Below are 20,019 nucleotides of genomic sequence, written 5' to 3'. Positions count from 1 at the left end.
GTTCAGTATCATGTTAGGTACCTGAAGTATATCACCACATTTGGTTTTCCCCACAATCTCATGAGGGCAGTATAATTAGGCCCACAGGAAGCTACAAATGTTTACTGAAATTAATAGCTTGCAAGTAGGAAATAGTATATAGTTCTGACTTGCACCTTGGTTCATCTGATTATGAATCTCATTTTCTCAAATATTGTCATATTATTACATGACCCTGGATGGTACCCTAGGAGAAGACCAAAGCAGAGAAAAATATAGCTGGAGTTATCAATGAAGTATTAAATGCTATCAAACTCCCCCATACAAAATTCTTGAATTATAATATATTTGGTTTCAAGTCAGAAGAGTAGCAATTAGGAAGAAGTGAGTCATTATTTTTTAAATATTCATAGATATGATCTCCAAGTTTGATTTTGCAGCATATCTCAATTCCAAAAAATACCCCCTTCAAATAACCCAGAACAGTAGTAATTCTAATAGTTTTAAGGAGTAAATATAAACATATTGTGTGCACTATAAATGCACAGTACATTTTGGAGACATGTTTCTACTTATTCAACAGTTATTTATTGAGCACCTAGCATGCTCATCACTGCACAGCTGCTGGGATAGAGCTCTGTATAATAAAAATATGCCCACCCTCCAAAATCTCCCCTGCAAAGCAAATTATATTTGTATATCATATACATGTCTTCAAAGAACTTCTGCATCTAGAGAGTTGAATGTTTACAAGTCTAGGAGGTAAGCAGGGCGGATATTACTTCCAAATTTAAAGCAAAAAAAAAAAAAAAAAGCCAGTTAAAAAAGACTAGTTAAGTTGTTTGCCTTCTGACATGTGGCAAGTTAGTGTAATACAGGACTAAAATATCAGTCCTTTCACTCTTAGTTCTTATAATATTCATTGAATCGCATTTCTTCCAAAGAGAGCAAGTCCATATCCAAAAAAGTGGAAATTGATTATTTTTCAAAGAATTACAGTGCTCTTGGTGCACCTGGGTGGCTCAGCAGGTTAAGTGTTTGCCTTCAGCTAAAGTTATGATCCCAGGGTCCGAGGATGGAGACTGGAGTCAGGCCTCTGCCCCTGCATCCACCCCCCTTCGTGTGTACTCTCTCTCTCTCTCGCTCTCACTCTCACTCGGTACTCTTTCTCCCTCTCTAAAATGAAATGAAATGAAATAAAATTAAATTAAAAAGAATTATACTGTTCTTGATTTGAGAACCTGTATCAAACATAGCACAGCTCAATGTCTTAACTTTGCCAGATATCTGCATTCCTCTTTGCTCATAAGAGCAGCCATCTTTATCTGATGCAGAAATATGTATTTTTGGAAGAGTTCCTGAGAACTTGAACTTTTGGCTCCATATCTATAGGCTTTTAAATAATAGTTAATGATTTTTAAAAAGGCTTGTTTACTTGCAAACAAATCATAAGTTATATTATAATCAAAACTGTGGAGAATTAATAGATTATACACCACCAGAATTTCATTATAATTTGAAGCCATTCTTTTTAAAATTTTTTAAAATTTAAATTCAATTTGCCAACATATGGTATAACACCCAGTGCTCATCACATCATGTGCCCTCCTTAATGCCTGTCACCCAGGTATCCCATCCCCTCACTCATTTCCTCTTCTGCAACCCTTTGTTTCCCAGATTTAGGGGTCTCTCATGGTTTGTCTTCCTCTCTAATCTTTCCCCACTAAGTTTCCTCCCCTTTCCTTATGGTCTCTTTCATTATTTTTTTATATTCCTCATATGAGTGAAACTCTATGGTAATTGTCGTTCTCCGATTGACTTATTTCATTCCGCATAATACCTTCCAGTTCCATCCCCGTCAATATAAATGGTAAGTACTTATCCTTTCTGATGGCTGAGTAATATTCCATTGTGTATATATATATACATACATATATAATCTTCTTTATCCATTCATCTGTCGAAGGACATTGTGGCTCCTTTCACAGTTTGGCTATTGTGGACACTGCTACTATGAACACTGAAGCCATTCATTTTGTTAGAAAATGTCTTTCCTCATATGAAACATTGCTTTAAAAGCAACGTATTCGTAATTTTTTGAAGTATTCATAATTTTAAAGGGAAATCTATGTATAAGATTTGTGGCACAGTAAACAGATTCTTCTCAATTTTCCATCAATCCTACCTCATTAATATACTCTGTCTGTAATCCTAAGAACTGAGGTATCTCTCCCCAAAACAACTGCTATTTTCTATGATGCAACTTCCTTAATACGGCCATGGAAATCTTCACCATTCAGGACTTCATCATAGATATAATCCCATTTCTCATTGGTTGTTTGCACACACCTCTCAGTTATGAAATTGTTTGGTCAATGACAATTTCACCTTTGATATAACAGTTTAAAATAACAAAAGAAAGAGCAATTCGCTCTTAGAATCAAGTTAGATATCAAGAAATGCATTGTAAAATTGGATTTGTGGTAGATAAACATGAAAGTATTTATGAAACAAGAATCTTGTAGTTTTCTAGAAAAAAATCATTGTCAAATGCTGCCATCTTCAAAGAAGAATGAGAGTAAGTCGACTCTTAACGTTTTCAAGAGAGAACTCAATCTAAATTGGTGAAGAATGTGTTTCTAGTCCTCCACCTTCCTTACCTCAGTTTTTACCTTCCTTACCTCAGTTTTTACCTTCCCTTGTTCATGATTACAGACCTTATCACAGAAGCTCCCCATAGGCAGACGCATGGGAATATCTATGGTGTTTCAATACAGTTGTATAGGAGATGCCTAATAATTGCTTAACAGGTAAAAATATCATTACTGAATATAGACTTTTGTCAAAATGCTAGCTATTTGACATGGTGCTTGCTAGATAACACCTGGCAGAGGAAAGTCACTTGGGATATATACATGTGCGGATTTGGGTGATGGTTGCTCATCCAAATGCTTAGCATTGTGGAGGTATTCATAATGTTTATACTTCTGTCTCTTGCTTCTAATAAATATCTTCTGAGTGAATAAAAAAGTCACCCAATAGTAATAGAGCCCTTAAGAAAAATGCAAGGATTCATTATATATTTATCCTGATGTGATAGTTCAGCAAGTTGCTTAACCTTTCTCTGTCTTCCATTGTTTAATCTGTAAATTGTAAGAACAACAACAACAACAACAAAAACAGCTACTACATAGAATTGCTATGCAGGAAAAATGAATTGTTACTTATAAAATGCTTAGAACAGTATCTGATAGATGCTCAAAAAGGTTAGCTAATACTTTCTTTTCAAATAAAAATTATTTGAAAAGAAAAATGAATTCAAAGTTCATATTTAGTTGCATTTCACGTTGCTTCTATTTCATGAACACATGAATGTATTTACACAATGAGAAACTTGGACACAGAACCCTCCAACCTGTTTAGAAGTTGAAAGTGAAACATTTGAAGTTTATTTTGATGTCTAAGATGTTGGAATCTGAAATAATGGAGCAGCACATTTTAATACCTCTTGGTTACTACTGATCTTTAAAATCCCAATCTTCTTGACTTCATTTTGGGTTAACCAAGGATAGAATGTTGCTAATAGATAGCACGTGTATGCTCTTGCATCACTGATTTCTGAAGATGAAAGACCAATACTCCATGACAGTGCCAGAGTGGTCAAGTTCAAAAGCCAGCTCAATATACTGCATAGGGTAAACTGAGAGCAGACCTAGTTTTCTTCTGTGCTTCTGTCGTCTTGTATGTATTCTTCGTCTTCTTCTTGCTGCGTTCTTCTTTCTTATTTCTTCTTCTGTCTTTCTTCATCTGCTTCTTCTCTTCTTTCTTCTTCTTCTTTCTTCTTCTCCTTCTCTTTCTTCTCCTTCTTCTCCTTTCTTCCTCTTCTTCTTTCCTCCTCTCCTCTCCTCCGTCTCCTAGCTCTATTCCTCCTCATTCTTCTCTTCTCTTCTTCTTCTTCTTCTTCTTCTTCTTCTTCTTCTTCTTCTTCTCCTTCTTCTTCTTTTCTTCTTCTTCTTCCTCTTCCTCTTCCTCTTCCTCTTGTTCTTCATCTTCTCTGAAGGAATATTTAATGGTATCTCAAAGTGATTGAAAAATTAAACACATGCAAATATATATGACCTGACTTCTACAGCTTTCCTAATAATAAAGAGTGAAAAATACTTAGATATCTTTTAAAAGATATCAGGAAAAGATGCAGTGGAGCTTCTCATTAATGTCTTGCAAATTAAATTTATCTTTTGTATTTTATTCATGGGATTCCAGAACCTGAGTCACTAAATTATATTGTATTGTTATCATTAAAAACATAACCCACATAAATTCAGATGGCCTATGAATAAACCAAAATATAAATTCACTGGAATTTCCCTGAAGGAATTAAAATTGTATAAAAATGTTAAAGTTCTGATCAGGATGAATAAATACGTAATTTTTTTAAAAAGATTTTATTCATTTACTCATGAGAGACACAGAGAGAGAGGCAGAGACACAGGCAGAGGGAGAAGCAGGCTCCATGCAGGAAGCCCGACATGGGACTTGATCCTGGAACTCTGGGATCATGCCCTGAGCCAAAGGCAGATGCTCAACTGCTGAGCCACCCAGGCATCCCAATAAATACATAAATTTAAAAATCTATATGAGATATGAATGATAGATATGTTGTTTTATATTTTTTTAAAGATTTTATTTATTTATGCATGAGAGACATAGAGAGAGAGGCAGAGACACAGAGGGAGAAGCAGGCTCCATGCAGGGAGCCCAACATGGGACTCCAATAGGGGATCCCACCCTGGGCTGAAGGCGGCGCTAAACCACTGAGCCACCGGGGCTGCCCTCTTTTAAATATTAATAAAGATATGTAGTATATGAGATCTAAGAAGCAAAAGTGCCATTTTAAAAATATTCATATAATAATTGAACATTCTCACAATTGTGACATTATCCTATTATATAACAGGGCATTTTTTAAAAAGTTATTTTTCTCTCTTTAGTGTCAGTCTACTTATTTATTTTCTTTTCTCCTAAGTAAATATTTTATTTTAGAAGGATTTTACTGTGTAGGGAATATGAACCTATACCAAGATATTAAACAGTAGGGGTTGGTGAGAACATTTAGAAGAAATTAACTGTCAATGCCACCAGTTTTTTCCTAGTGAGAAATTAAAATGACTTACTGTTCTCTTGCTATTTATTTGAACTTTGTTCCCTAATTCGACTGTTAAACATTCTAGGGTAATTATTTATTTGCTGTCTCCCATTGTAGCCAAATAGCAATAGTAACATTGTAGTTGCTCTATAGATTTTATTTATTTATTTATTTATTTATTTATTTATTTATTTATTTATTTATGAGAGAACACATGCCCATGGAAGGCCATACATGGGGCGGGGAGGGGTAGGGAGAGGGACAGAGAGAGAAGCAATCTTAAGGCAGCTTCACTCTGAGTGCAGAGCTGGAGGTAGGTCTCCATCTGAGATCATGATCTTAGCCAAAATGAAGAGTAGGGGGCTTAACTGACTGAGCCTTCTGGGTGCCTCTGTAGTTGCTTTAAACTTAATTTTCAGTCATCATAACCAACTGTTGATGTCTGAGAATTATGGCCAATGTTATTGGGACAATGCACTCTAGTCATGGATGATTTTGATTTTTTAAGAATTATTTTATCTAAATTTTTCTGCCCTTCTATGTATCTATCACAGTACTTTAAAAGCTTTTATGAATTGAACACCTCATTGTAAAAATTATAGCATGCCATTCTCCTATTAGTATTTAAAATTTATGTGGTTGCTATTATCAGTATATTAGCAACTATTCTTAAAACTCAATTTATATTCTGGGGAATACTAATCCTGTGATAAGCTTCATGGAAAAAGATCTACAGTAAAGGTATTTGGGAGTACCTGAATATTTTGGGCAGCCTCTTGTTAGTCACAAACAACACAGTACAGTTTAGGATATCTCTCAATAAAGAAGATATTGGCTTAATATTACCCCTGGAATTTTCCTCACTTATTTGACCAGACACATTGTTTTTTCAGGATATAAAAAAGTATTTACACAGTATAATGGTTCCATAAAATGCTGGAGTTATTCACAGATTTTAGGGTGATTTAGTTATGTTTCCCCTAAACCAAGGTCAGTACTTGAGAAGGCACATAGTCCCTTGGGACCATATCTTGCTCTTTAGTGGATTAAATATATATTTTTCCTTCCAGAAGTTTCCAGAAGAAAAGAAAAAAAAAAAACATTTGTAATAGCAACAGAGATCAAATTGTTTTTTAAGGCAGACAAACATGGCAGGGAAGAAGCATGACCAAACATTCAAGGAAGGGAAACCCTTGTCACATGACTAACTCAGTGACCACAATTAGAAGTCTATCAGTCCACAATCAGAATGGACTCCTCTCCACACAGACTCCTGTATGTTGTGCAAAGGTGCAAGACTGAATACAGTCAATGCTAATTAGTTGTGGGAATTTTTCAAGAGGGAGAAAGAGAAACTCACTTGTCAACTACAATTCTTCAAATTCAGCAATGAAAGTATTCCGAAGACACTCTGAGTGATTGCTCTGACTCCTTAATTGCATCCTATTCTTTACTCTTCTCTTTAGATGGACTGCTAGACACAAATGTTCTGCTGTCAAATCATTTCTTGGCCTTGAAGCTCAAATTAATCAGTGTAGGGTAGGTCAGACTTGATTTCCAAGTGGCATCTTAGTAAGGAACACCATCAAGTCATGGCCTGGTGTTTAACCTACATCAAAGATAATTTATTTTTTTTGTTATTAGCATTTTCAAATTCAAATATTTTTAAGAGGATAGGCAATAGATCATAATCAAGTAAAATGTCAGACTTTGTGCTCTAAAGATAATTTTTAGATTTCATTGCAAAATTCAGTATTTGTTTTCTTTGTATGGAAGCAGGGTGCTCTGTGGCTGTTCCTGCAAATGTAACTCCATGATGTGTTTCTTAAACTTTCTTATGTTTGTAGAGTTCAAGCAATTAAGCTGATGGTTGAGAGAAACCAATAATAATAATAATAATAGCCACAACAACAGTAGTGACTGCCATTTCACAGCCCATAAGGCATATTGGGCACTGCCTTAACTCTTTACATGGTTCTGTCTAGAACCATATAAACTAGACTGAGTTATGGTTACCAGGATTCTTCCCCTCTACTCAACCCTGCTTCTTCCATATGCATGAGTCCTAAGTCCTGAGGTAACATGGAAGAAGCAGAGAACTCTTAGCTAAAAGGACAGGCCAGTGCTTCTCAAATGTAACACAAACAGAAATCACCCGGAAATCTTGTTAAAATGAAATGTGAACTTGGATTAAGTGGGTGGAGCACAGGATTCCTTAGTTCTAATAAACATCCAGGGAGGGTAGATGGTGTTTCCCACATGGACTTACCTCTGCAGAATAAGTAATTAGGAGAACACTGCAGAGCAGATGGCATTTACCTTGCCATGGAAATCAGGCAAGGGATGTCCAGTATCTAGCCTGACCAAGAGATGAGCAATATATCTTCTGAACAAAAGTTTTATAGCTCCAAGGTTAAAATATTTTCTTCTAGCTCTGTCTCCCTTATAAGAGATAAGAGATGTTTCTCATGCTGTCTTTATCCAGAGACCTGGTTCTCTTCAATAAGCTCTGACTTACAGTCACCAATAGCATAGAACAGAGAGATGGAGACAGCTCTTAAGGGTTTCTGCACATTTGTATTCACACCAGTTTTATTTGAATATTTAGGATGAAGAATAGTCCACTCTGGCATCAGATCTTTGTATCATTTGTTTATATTCTTCAATGGACAAGTCAACAGCCTTCAGGTTTCCCTCCGCCCTTCTTCTAATCTGTGCTACACATGCTGCTGTTATACGTCATTTAAAAACAGGTTGATATGTCATTTCTATGCCTTAAAAACCATAACAAAATAGAAAGCAAAAATGTGGAAAGAATTTCTTTATGGCCTTCTCAAATAGGCCCAGACTTAAAAGCAAATTATTCATTTAGACATTCAAAACTTTATCATGGAGCTTCTATATACCTCACAGCCTCATCTTCTGTAACACTTCTTCCTCTTCCAAAGCTCCCATCTTCTACCCATACTCATAATCCTTTGGCCTCCATGCATTGGTTCAAGTTATTTCAGCTAACTGAAATATTTTCCTCACTCATACCAAATTTCTGTACAGGTTCAGAGCCAATCTCAACTTCCAGCTTTCCCAAACTCCTTCTGTCTTTCCTTCCTGTTGTTTTCACAGTATTCTGCTTGAATTTCTACTCATATAGTTGTCACAGCCAGTTCTGCATCAGAGAGTTTGTGGATGTGTTGGTCTCAGCCAACAGGTGTCAGATTGCTGTACTGAACTGTCAACATGCTAACCCTTTAGCTGTGGTTCACCAGATCCCACTCCTGTGAGTGGAGTGATGAGCAGATGCTACTTACTGAATTGCAAGGTAGTAGGACTGCAAACTTGAGCATCATTAGTGACTTGGGACATTGAATTCCCATGCACCGGCCTTAGAGTCACTAAAAGAAAGGCAGTGCCATTGGTACCAGTCCATAAGAGGCAGCTGCTATTTCGAAGCAAAGGCCATTGAGTCAAAAGAAACCTGCTGGTGTTTCAGATTTTTAATACATTTATCATTCTTGGGTGAACAACAGAACAACAAGTTTCTTGGAGTGGCATGACTCTGGTCATGACTTTCTCTGAGCTGACAGATTTTGAAAACCATGCTGCTGCAAGAGCCTCCAGAGGCAGCCAATACCTACGGTGAAAATAGAATAATGCTCCCCAGTGACAAAGGGATTTAGTCACATGGAAGAGTTTCTTAGCTCAACAGTGATAATGGAATACATTTAAATTAACAAGGCCAATTGGATGGCCTAGGAGATGTGCACAGCTGTGTAATAAAATGCCATCATGTGTTATACCAACCCATTTGCTTTCTCATAAGGGGTGGCAGAGAAAGTGAAGGTCTAGCTTACTGATGTTGGGAGTTGTTTGGGCCTCTTCATCATAATTATCCCATTCTCTCACACACCTTCACAGTGTCAAGGGTCAGCTGGAGACTCACACATTGAAGGGTATCAGGCAGGATGATCTTGTAGAGGATTTTTAGTCTGAATGACTGGCTGGTCTGTGAAATGGACTGTTAGCATGTGTCTCTTTTTTTAAGATTATTTATTTATTTATTTATTCATGAAAGATACAGAGAGAGAGGCAGAGACATAGGCAGAGGGAGAAGCAGGCCCCCTGTGGGGAACCTGATGCGGGACTTGATCCCCCAGGACCTCGGGATCACAACCTGAGCCAAAGGCAGATAGATGCTCAACCACTGAGCCACCCAGGCATCCCAGTATGTGTGACTAGTAAGAAAAATTTTCACACTGCTCTTAAACTCCAGATATGAGCCCCCTTTTCTGTGCTTCCATAATATCCTGGATTAGCACTAAATAAGTTTAAATTATCTGGTAAGGAATCTTACCAGATGCAATCTTCTCAATTGTGAGTTCTCATTTAAACAGTGAGCACACATTCTTCAAATTGATATCCATGGCTTGGAGTGGAAAGGTAGTAAATACCAGATATTAGTACATTTGCCAAGATGCACTGGAATTGTGTTTGGTGAGGAGATATGTGAGCAGCAGGAGGGAAGCTTTGGGTACTCATGCATGCTAGCTGTTCTTATAAACATATATGCATAGTTAAAGATGGCTGTTTTGTTTGGGGGAGTCAGAAATAATTCATTGAGGTGATCTACTGCAAGGGATTTTTAAAGTTGCTACTAGCTAACATTTTAAAATCATTTCCTGTGTGAAGCCACCATGTGCTTCACAAGCAGGATCTCATTTAATCCTTTTTATGCAAAAACTGTTATCCTCAGTTTATAGATGAAGAAACTACAATTTAAAGAGGTTAAGTGACTTGCTCAAATGTCAGAAATGGGAATTGAACTAAATCCCTCTCAATACCGGGGTCCAATTCCTCAGTAACTCTATTTACCATCTCTGTTATTCAAAGTCCTATTTTCAAATTATTCTGTAATATCACAGTAATATATCCATAATCATCCTTCTTAATGTATCTATGCCTTTTATGGCAATGCGACTTTGCAGCTCCTCCCAAGAAGAGGTAAAGTATTTCCCTACACCTTGAATCTGAGCTGCTTTTGACACTTGTTTTTTTTTTTTTAATTTTTTTTATTTATTTATGATAGTCACAGAGAGAGAGAGAGAGAGGCAGAGACACAGGCAGAGGGAGAAGCAGGCTCCATGCACCGGGAGCCCGACGTGGGATTCGATCCCGGGTCTCCAGGATCGTGCCCCGGGCCAAAGGCAGGCGCCAAACCGCTGCGCCACCCAGGGATCCCTTGACACTTGTTTTAATCAAAGAAGTAACACTGAGCCAATCTGAGCTGGGCTAGTGAAGGTTTGGCAGCTTCCCCTCCCTGTCTTTTGGAATCCTGCTGCCATTCTGTGAAAGGCCTTGCCTAGCCTGTGGAGGAAGGGGGGGACCTGTGGCCACTCACTGACATCACAGCAGTCAACTAGCCCCAAGCCTGTGCCTGAGAACCATGTGTGAGCCTGGCTCAGAGCCTCCCAGCTCACCTGTAGCTTCCTAAGCAATAAATGGTTTCTGTTTTAATCCACTAGGTTTGGGGGTAGATTATGAATTAGTAAAAGCTAATAGAGGATACTAGGTTCTGTAGAAAATAGAAAAACATTTATATATATATATATACACCTTCATTTGCAGGATAAAATTCATACAGTGAGGTATTGCTTCAGAGAATCTCCAGCTGGTTTTATAAACATTATAGGCTCAGCCATATGGCATAACCCAAATCAGGAGACCCACCTAGGTTCCTATCCCAGTGCTGCTACATACCAGCTGTAGAATTTTGCATACTGTATATAAATTGTATATTCTTTAGAACTCAGTTTTAATACCTAAAAAAGTAAGTGGTTCTAAAAAACAATCCTCAAATTTTCGGCCTTAGAACCCTTTTATATTAAAAGAAAATATTGAGAACTCCCAAAAGCTTTTGTTTATGTGGGTTGTACCTATTAATATATGCTATGTTAGAAATTAAAACAGATATTTAAAAATATTTATTAATTTATTTAAAAGAATAATGATCCTATTTATATATTAATATAAATGACATTTCTGTGAATAGTAGCTATATCTTACAAAACACAAAAGCTGAGAAGACTGGCATTGTTTTGTAAATTTGTTTAATGGCTGGCCTAACAAGACAGCTGAATTCTCATATTTGCTTCTGCATTCAGAGGTTGTGATCATTTGTTTCATGGAGCCTTTGGAGAACATGACTGTACATTTTGAAATAATGAAAGTGTACAAAGCCAATAAAGGCTTATTTTTATTATGAAGGGAACTTTAACTTTGAAGACATTCTGAAGAGGTCTCACCAACTGTCCAGTGGCCTTGTAGATCACACTTTGGGTCATTGTTTTAGAGGATCTCTAATCTGAAATTTGGTTAAATTTAAGGATAGCTCCAAATAATTCATTTTAATTTAAATTATTAAGAACTACTCAAAACTAGCAACTTTGTTTCCTATTTTAGTAGGGAAAAAGGGACCTCGAAAGATCATTTTTATTTTTTAGACTAAGTGTGTGTGTGTGTGTGTGTGTGTGCATGATTCTTGAATTTAAATGTAAATCATTTGGTTCTTCAGTGCAGTGAAATACTTGTGTATTTTTTTTTAAAGGAGTTAATGCATTTGTATACAATTGAAACGATTGTCCATCCATATCAGACCATCGATTTGGTGGAAATTGTACATATATGAATGCAGTGAATTGCCAATTCTCGTTTGGTCTCTAAATACCAATGCAGATTATTTCATATAAAGAAGACCCTGAAAGTGAGATCATTAGTGCAAGCCAAGCATTTAACATTTGGAGCTTCTAACATGGAATAAAACATTTTCATCTTAAAAAATAGAATTGTTAAGAAAACAGCTAATGTAATACCTAAAGCCTTGACCAATGTTGATGCAAATCTGCACTTTTCTAAACTATTGATTATGCACCTAGCTTGTGAATAAAATCATTCCTTAAATATAATTTTTTAAATGTTGACACCAAAGATGAAATATATGATATGTAAAAGATTCTTAAAACTAAATAATCATCAAAATATGACCTAAATTCAGCCGAGCTAAGTGTAGCCTCCTTACATCTCTATAGTTTTGTTGTTGTTGTTGTTCCAAGCTGAATAGAGAATTAGCTTACTGTGGTGATTTTAATAAAATGTCTACAAATTCCTTAATATTGCTACTCACAAATGGTGAAGCTTAATTTCTGTCTCCTGGAGTGTGGGCTGGACTTAGTGATGTAGAATACAACAGAAGTGTATACTCACTTCTGAGATTATGTTATAAAAAGACTGAGGCTTCTGTTTTGAATGTACTCTCTGTCTCCTTCTTTCTCCTTCACTTCTTCAGGTTCCCCTATGTGTACGCTGCTCTGTGGAGAGACCTACATGGTGAGAATGGAGGGAGGCCTCCAGCCAACTGAGAAACTGAGGCCCTCAGTCTAACAGGAACACTATGAGGAACCAAGCTCTGTCCCAACTCTGAGTGAGCTTAACAAAATGGGTCCTTGCCCAGCTGAGCCTTCAGATGAGGCCACAGCCCTGACCAACAGCTTGGCCACACCTCATGAGAAACCCTGAGCCAGGTCACCTAGCTAACTGATTTGTGATTTCTGACCTTCAGAAACTATGAGATAATAAATGCCTGCTCTTTTAAGCTGTTGAGCTTTAGGGTAGTTTGTTACCCAGCAATAAATAACATTGGGTAAATCATTTTAATGTTTATCTTCAGTAAATAATTGGCACAATCTTTAATATGTGATAGAGTAATATTCCTTCTCTTGAAGGGTCTGAACAGAGTAGCAAAGTAAGGAAGCTGATTTTTAGCTGTCTCATTCTACCAGCACTGGGTTAAAACATTTGGCAATCAAGTAAGGGCTAAGATTCTCAAATGCTTCAGGTGTCCAACAAAATGGGTAATATATAAGTCCTGAGGACAGTGCTGAACTGGAGAGTATGATCCTGTACCTGAAATAATTCAAATTCAAGTACTAATGCCAGAAACAGGACGTTCTGTTGGCAACCAAACAAACCAACCAATAAATAAAAATATATACTGAATAAATCTGTTACCAGAATCCATGAGTTTCCATCCTAAAAAATCCACAGAAGCACATTTCCATACTTCTGCTACTAATTTGCTATTTAAATTAGGTAAAACCAATTTGTTTGTAAGTGGGGAAACCCTTTTCTTCCATCATTGGTTATTAATAGGACCAGGAGCTGTGTGTCTCTCCTAACATTTTTATAATTAGGTCAGTGATTTTAAACCAATAAACACTAAAAGCAAGATGGTGGGGTGTGTAGGTGATTTGTTCAAGCTGTTGCCAGCCTCCAGAATTGCAGCTTAAGCATTTGTACTTTGAATATTTGCAAACCAGATTTTTTAAGGCAAACTGCCTGAATGTCTAAACATAACTAAAGTAATACCTTTGATTTGGCATCATGTAAGTCCAGTGTACATGATACTTATACTGTTCCTACCAATCCAAATCAACTTTTTTATTAGTACTTTTTCTATATAGAGCTCGGATATTTTTTTAGCACATAACATTAAAGCAAACTATCCACAAAAATTTCATAAAGCAAAACAAAAAGAAACCAAACTACTAAAATTTATTTCCTAGTTCCTAAGAATTGTGCAATTGTAGATAATAGGGCAATTTTCTGACTGGAGAAAAACTCGATTGATTTTCAAATTCAAGGGGCAGTTTCATCCAAACCACATTATCTTTATAGAACTATGGTTTACAGTACAAATGGCTTCTACGATGAAGGGGAAAATAAAGGACTAATATTACCAACATAGCAAATTGGCATTTAATAACAGCCCTGGGACTTAAAGAGTGATTCACCCCAGCAGAATCCTCAAATTTTAGTGAGCCAACAAATCATCTCCAAGACCTCTTAAACATGCCAATGCTGGGCCATATCTATAGAGTCTAATTGTGTAGACTAACTGTATAGGTACATTAATAAGTATACCAGCAGATTTTGATGCATGGACTGCATGTCCATGCTTGGAGAGAAATTCTGCTCTACAGAGTTTGAAAATTCCTTAATAATTCAACAATGTCTTTAGACATATATAGGTTTATATTTTCTTAGATGTAGGATACTTTGGAAGCTATGGAACTCTATAATCTTGGAATCTATGTATGAGATAATGAACCTCTCCTCTTGCATATATATCTGCAAATCTGTCTTTTCCATATGTCCAAATTAAACTCTAATTGTGGACTCTACTTTTGAAATATATTCATTGAACTCTCCATCTCCCAGTAGTGGTGTCATAGACTATGACTACATCATCTCATGTCTGCAAAACTGCTATCACTGCCTAACTGGTTTCCCAGCTTCCACTTATATTCCCCCACAATATATAGTAGACAGTGAGCTTTAAAATAGCCTGACTATGTCACTCTGTTCAAAAGCTTCTAGGCATTTCTCATTTTACCCTATAAATAAAACAAACAAACCCCTTCACATGGATCTGACTCTGGTCTCGCCTTTTTGAAGTCAACTTCTGCTACTTTTCCCTTACTCTTTTAGCCAAACTACACTGGCCTGCTCTGTTCTTTAAACACAGGAAGTTCCTACCCTGTCTTGAGTCCTTAGCACTTGCCTTATACTCCCTTCACGTGGCTCTTCATGTGGATGTCTTTTGTTCCTCATTCAGATTGCAGCTTCACTGACCTCCAAATGAAGCTTTGGCCTCTCTATCTTATTCTGAGTCATCACTCTGATTCCCCATAATACTTGTTCTCTACATTTTTACCTTGTTTAATTTTCTTTACACTTGATCATTCAGGGATGAATTTATTTATTGCATTATCTGTCTGTACTATGATGTACCTTGCTACAGGGCAGGAACGTGCCTATTTTGTTCACTGTGGTATATAAAACATCTAAGATACTGCTTGGTACGTGGTAGGTGCTAAATAAATGTGTTTAAATACTAAGTAAACCTTGTTGATTAACATCTATATAATAGGTAACATTGGTCTCATCATCCATATATATTCAAAATAAACCAAAAACATTTTCAGTAGGCATATAGTTTAAAATATAACAGAAACGGAGTTTTAAAAAGAAGTATTGGACTCAAATCACAATAAACATATATATAAGTACACAGATTAGAAGACATCTATTTATATGGAAGCTTTGGCATTTTTTAATATGTACAAGAATGTTTGAAACCTTATTTAGTATTCATACTACAAAGGAATAGGTCTTCTTGGCTCATGCTTTATGGAATGATGATACTTTTATAAAGTGTCTTATTGATATCATAAAAATATGTCACTCAATAATAGGCTTCTGTTATTAGTTTGTTGACATGCCATTTTAGTTCCTATTCCTTATTCTGAAGTTAACTTAGTTTCTCCACAATACCAGGCACACTGATGGATATATGGTTTTAGCAAATACAAGGGGCAAGAATGAAGTAAGTAAAATTTAAAACCAGAGTTTAGAACCAAACACATACCAAAAAAAAAAAAAAAAAATGTGATCAGGTGAAGGCAAAGGAAGATTGATGCTTTGCTAGATTTTTTTAGTTTTGTAAACCTACCTACGTTTATGCAAATAGGTGGCTGGATAGACTAAATGGACATCATATTTTAAGATTTGTTATTATAAAGGACTACTAGAAAATTTTATGAATTCTTAAAAATTGTAATGTAATCTAGGAGAGCTTATACAATCTGAATCTGGCTCATAGCTATCTTCACATCTTATGCTAGAAATATGGCATATTAAAGATATAGCAGATAAATTTAGGGTTCTCTGCCCACCAAAAGCCAAACATCAATTGAAACTGCTTCTTTTCACAATCCTTGCTGAACCTGGACTGTACCCTCAATGCAGCCATAGATAATTATACATGTCTACTTTAGGCTGGATTAAACATATTCTTTGCTAAGAATATGGAATCCAAACATCAAGAGACTGAATCAGTATATTTACCAGTGAAATATGGAAAGACAATGATTTAGGAAGGAAGGGGAGAATAGGAACAAAGAAGTCATTACTGGCTATAAGAAAGTAGAGGAAGTCAATATACAGAGAATGAACAATGTAGTGCAGATACCATGGGAAAAGATACACAGGGCTCCTGGGAAAAAAAAAAAAAAAGAAAAAACAACCAGAAAGGCAGAGAGATACATGGACAAGGAGTTATCCTAGTTCTTAAAACCTAAAGGATCTTGGAATTCTGGATATTCCCAAGTAACCTTGAACATCCTTTCCTTAGATGTCTGTGAGATTACTTGTTGTGTTCTTATTCAAAACGTATTTACTGAATGCCAATTATGTGCAGGCATGGTTCTCAGCATTTACGGCACATTGGTAGAAAAAAAAATTAAAAATTCAGTTGCCCTTACTTTGAATGCATTCAAGCAGAGGGAGATGGACAATAGATAGTTGGCATAACAAACAAGTGAATTATATAGTATATTAGAAAGTAATATAATTTGTATTGACTATGGAGAAATAAAAAAGTAGAACAAGGTGAGTAGGATGTGGAGTCTTGGGAGAGTACTTAGGTCACGATTTTAAAGGGGGTGGTCAGTACAGGTGTCATTGGAAAGCTGACATATAAACAAAGACTGATGAAGGACTTAGCCATAAGCCTATTGGTGGAAGAGCATGTCTGGTAGAGAAAGCACAGTTCAAAGCCCCACAGCTGGTTATGATACATGGAGTACTGGAAGGACAGTAAGAAATCCAGTCAGTGCAACTAAAACAGAATAAGCAAGGTGGATGATCAGGAGATAAAGTTAGAGAGGCACTGGAAGAGGGTCTTATAATAATGTAGGCTGTTATTTGAAATTTGGTTTCAAACTCTGAGTGAGGGCTTTGAGCAAAGACATGACAAGATCCGGCATATGTATTAAGAGGATTATCCTAGCTTTTATGTAGAGAATGATCAATATGCAGGTAAAATTTGAAGAAGGGAAACCAGTCAGAAGACTCTTGTAGTAATCCAAGTAAGAGATAATGGTACCTTACAGCAAGGTGGAAGCACAAGAGGTGGTAAAAAGTGCTGGAATTTTATAAATATTTTGAGGTCCCAGCTAACAGGATTTTATGTAAGATGTGAAAAAAACGAGAGTAGACAGTTATATCCCAAGGTTTCTGCCCTGAGCAAATGGAAAGATGGAGTTGACATTAAATGAGATAAGAAGGGCTCTACACATTATAGATTTTGAATAGAAGGTACGGACTTCCATTTTGGACATAGAGTTGAATATACAAAGTCTAGGAAAAAAGTTTTTTGGAGAGAAATCTGGATTAGAGATAAATATTTGGGTGCAATTAGCGTATTAATGATATGTAAAGCAATGAAACCTTATGAAACAACCTAAAGAAGTGAACATAGATTAGAAAGTAATCTAAGATATGAGTCTTGGTGTACTCTTGTATCAAGAATCCAGGATGAAGAGAAAGCAACCACAAAGGAGACTGAGAAAAAAAATCAGAAGTAAGAAGGAAGCCTAGAGAGAGTGCAATCAATGAAATCAAGGGAGGAAAATGTATTAAGGAGAATGGTCAAATGATCCTGATGTAACAGGTTGTAGAAACTGTACAGCATGAAAGCTGAGGAATGCCCACTTGAGGTTAGCAATGTGAAAACCATTGTCAACCATGACAAATGCAGTTTTGGTGGCATGGTGGAAGAGAGTGGCATACTGGAATGGTTTTATGATAACATGAGAAAATATACGACTAAAGGAATTTTGCTACAAACAGGAAAAAAGGATTGGCATGATAGCTGACAGGGTTTGTTGGGTTCAGTAGGAAGATTAGTTTTTTCGAGTTGGAAGAAATAACAACAGCATGCTAATAATACTCATGGGAGTGATCACTAGAGAACTAAAAATTATTGATATAGGAAAGAGAGGGTATATTGCTAGAATCACCTTCTTAAGTGAGCAAGATGAAGAAAATATATTTAAATGGAAGCATGATAATGGCAGGGGTAAGGCAGATGTGTGGGCATGGATGCTGGTAGATGGACAGGTGTAGTGGTGGGAATATCCTGAATCCCTTTAAAATGATTCAATTTTCTTTATTTCTTTTTTTTTTTTTTTAAAGATTTTATTTATTTAGTCATGAGAAACAGAGAGGACAGAGAGACAGAGACACAGGCAGAGGGAGAAGCAGGCTCCATGCAGGGATTCGATCCCGGGTCTCCAGGATCACGCTCTGGGCTGAAGGTGGCGCTAAACCGCTGAGCCACCCGGGCTGCCCTGATTCAATTTTCTTAGTGAAGTAGAAAGCAAATTCATTAGTTGAGAGCAAGAATGTGGCAGGAGGTTCTGGTGAAAGTAAGAAAGAGAAGAAGACACAAAGTAGTCATTTAGGAGAGAAGGAAAATGAATGGAAGAGGATAGTGTATTATTATTTGGTATCATTAAAGTTTGAAGTCTGTGGTCCATTACTTGAGCTAGTGTAAGTGTACTTTTTCTTTGTATCCGAAAAGTCTTGACCAGAATATAGAATTACAGAGAAGCAGTTTTGCCTCCTGGGAAATCTGTGGGTGGCAATTTTTTATTTTGATGTTTTAGTAATGAAAATCTAGGGCACTGTTATGTGTTACTTTTTTTTTTTTTTTTTTTTTTTTTTTTGCACTGGAAAGGGAAAAAGCCTAACTCATTTTAGCACATGTAAGTATACTTAAACTATTAAGGACTCACAAGTTAGATATATTAGGAAAAAATACATGTACTCAAAATTCAATAACACAATTTTTGAAATATTTGCTACTTTGTTTCACCAATGTCATTTTCTAGTCTTTTGCTATTATGCAGCGCTGACAATATAGTGCTGTTTTAAGATTTCTGCATAACAACACTGGTAAACTTATACAAACATCAAATTTGTTTCATTGTTTTAAATAGCACTGTAGTTGAGTCTGAAATAAAATATTCTTCTAGAGCACAAAGTTGCTTATCTGTTTTCCCCAAATTCATATGTTGAAACCTAATCCATAATATGATGGTATTTGGGACACGATTAGTTCATGGAGGTAGAGCCCTCACGACTGAGATTAACGCCCTCATAAGAGACCAGAGAGCTCCCTTGCCTCTTCTATCAATGAGAAAACAGTAAGAAGACTATATATGAGCTATATATGAACCAGAAAGTAGGCTATCACCAGACACTAAATCTGCTGGTGACCACAACCTGGACTTCCAGCCTCTAGATCCATGAAAAATAGAAGTCTGTTGTTTACAAGCCACACAGTTGGTAGTATTCTGTTATAGCAGCCCAAAGGGACTAAGACACACCCTACACACACATACACACTCATACAGGGCTTCTGAAGACATGATTTCTCTCAGAGTATAAGGGTGGCAACAGGATAGATAGTTCTCTACTAGAATTTTGATGATGACAGTGATAAATGATAACAGTGTATTTATTGACATATTGCCATATGTCAAACGCTATGGAATGCTTTAAATTACCTCTTAATACTTACAATAATCCAATGAATGGGTTATTTTTGCTTCCATTTTGGTTATAAACTATCAGAAATGTTGAGAATTGATTTTCATCATAGTAGAAAAGAGCTACAGATGAAAGGACAGTGACATAAATCTGTAGGGATTCATGCTGTATTTTATCTTTAAGAGAATTTAAAAAAGAATATGTATTTCTTAGATTTGTTAACAGTAAAGACCTCAGAAATGATCCACCCTACAGCACTGAGCACCTCTCTTACCCAGATTGTAGTCTCTATGATTTCTCATGAAGAAGAACCACAGATATTTAGAAAAATAGCTGATTCTTAGTGGCAGGAAATGTGTAAGATGAGCCTAGACTGTCTTGTCATGTTAGAAAGCAAGGAAGTAACCAAACAAGCCAGAATCTATCAAAAAGGCTCAGGTGTCAAT

The 20,019-nt window shown here is 36.4% G+C and overlaps 1 protein-coding gene across 6 annotated transcripts in view; it reads right to left on the bottom strand.

The window, feature by feature from the left end:
* Positions 1–20,019, bottom strand: part of GABRB2 (gamma-aminobutyric acid type A receptor subunit beta2) — a 251,373-nt gene that overhangs the window by 46,584 nt on the left and 184,770 nt on the right. The window lies entirely within an intron of this gene.

Source organism: Canis lupus, chromosome 4 (assembly GCF_003254725.2).
Source record: "Canis lupus dingo isolate Sandy chromosome 4, ASM325472v2, whole genome shotgun sequence".
Classification (NCBI taxonomy): domain Eukaryota; kingdom Metazoa; phylum Chordata; class Mammalia; order Carnivora; family Canidae; genus Canis; species Canis lupus.
This window is presented reverse-complemented; position numbering and strand designations above follow the sequence as displayed.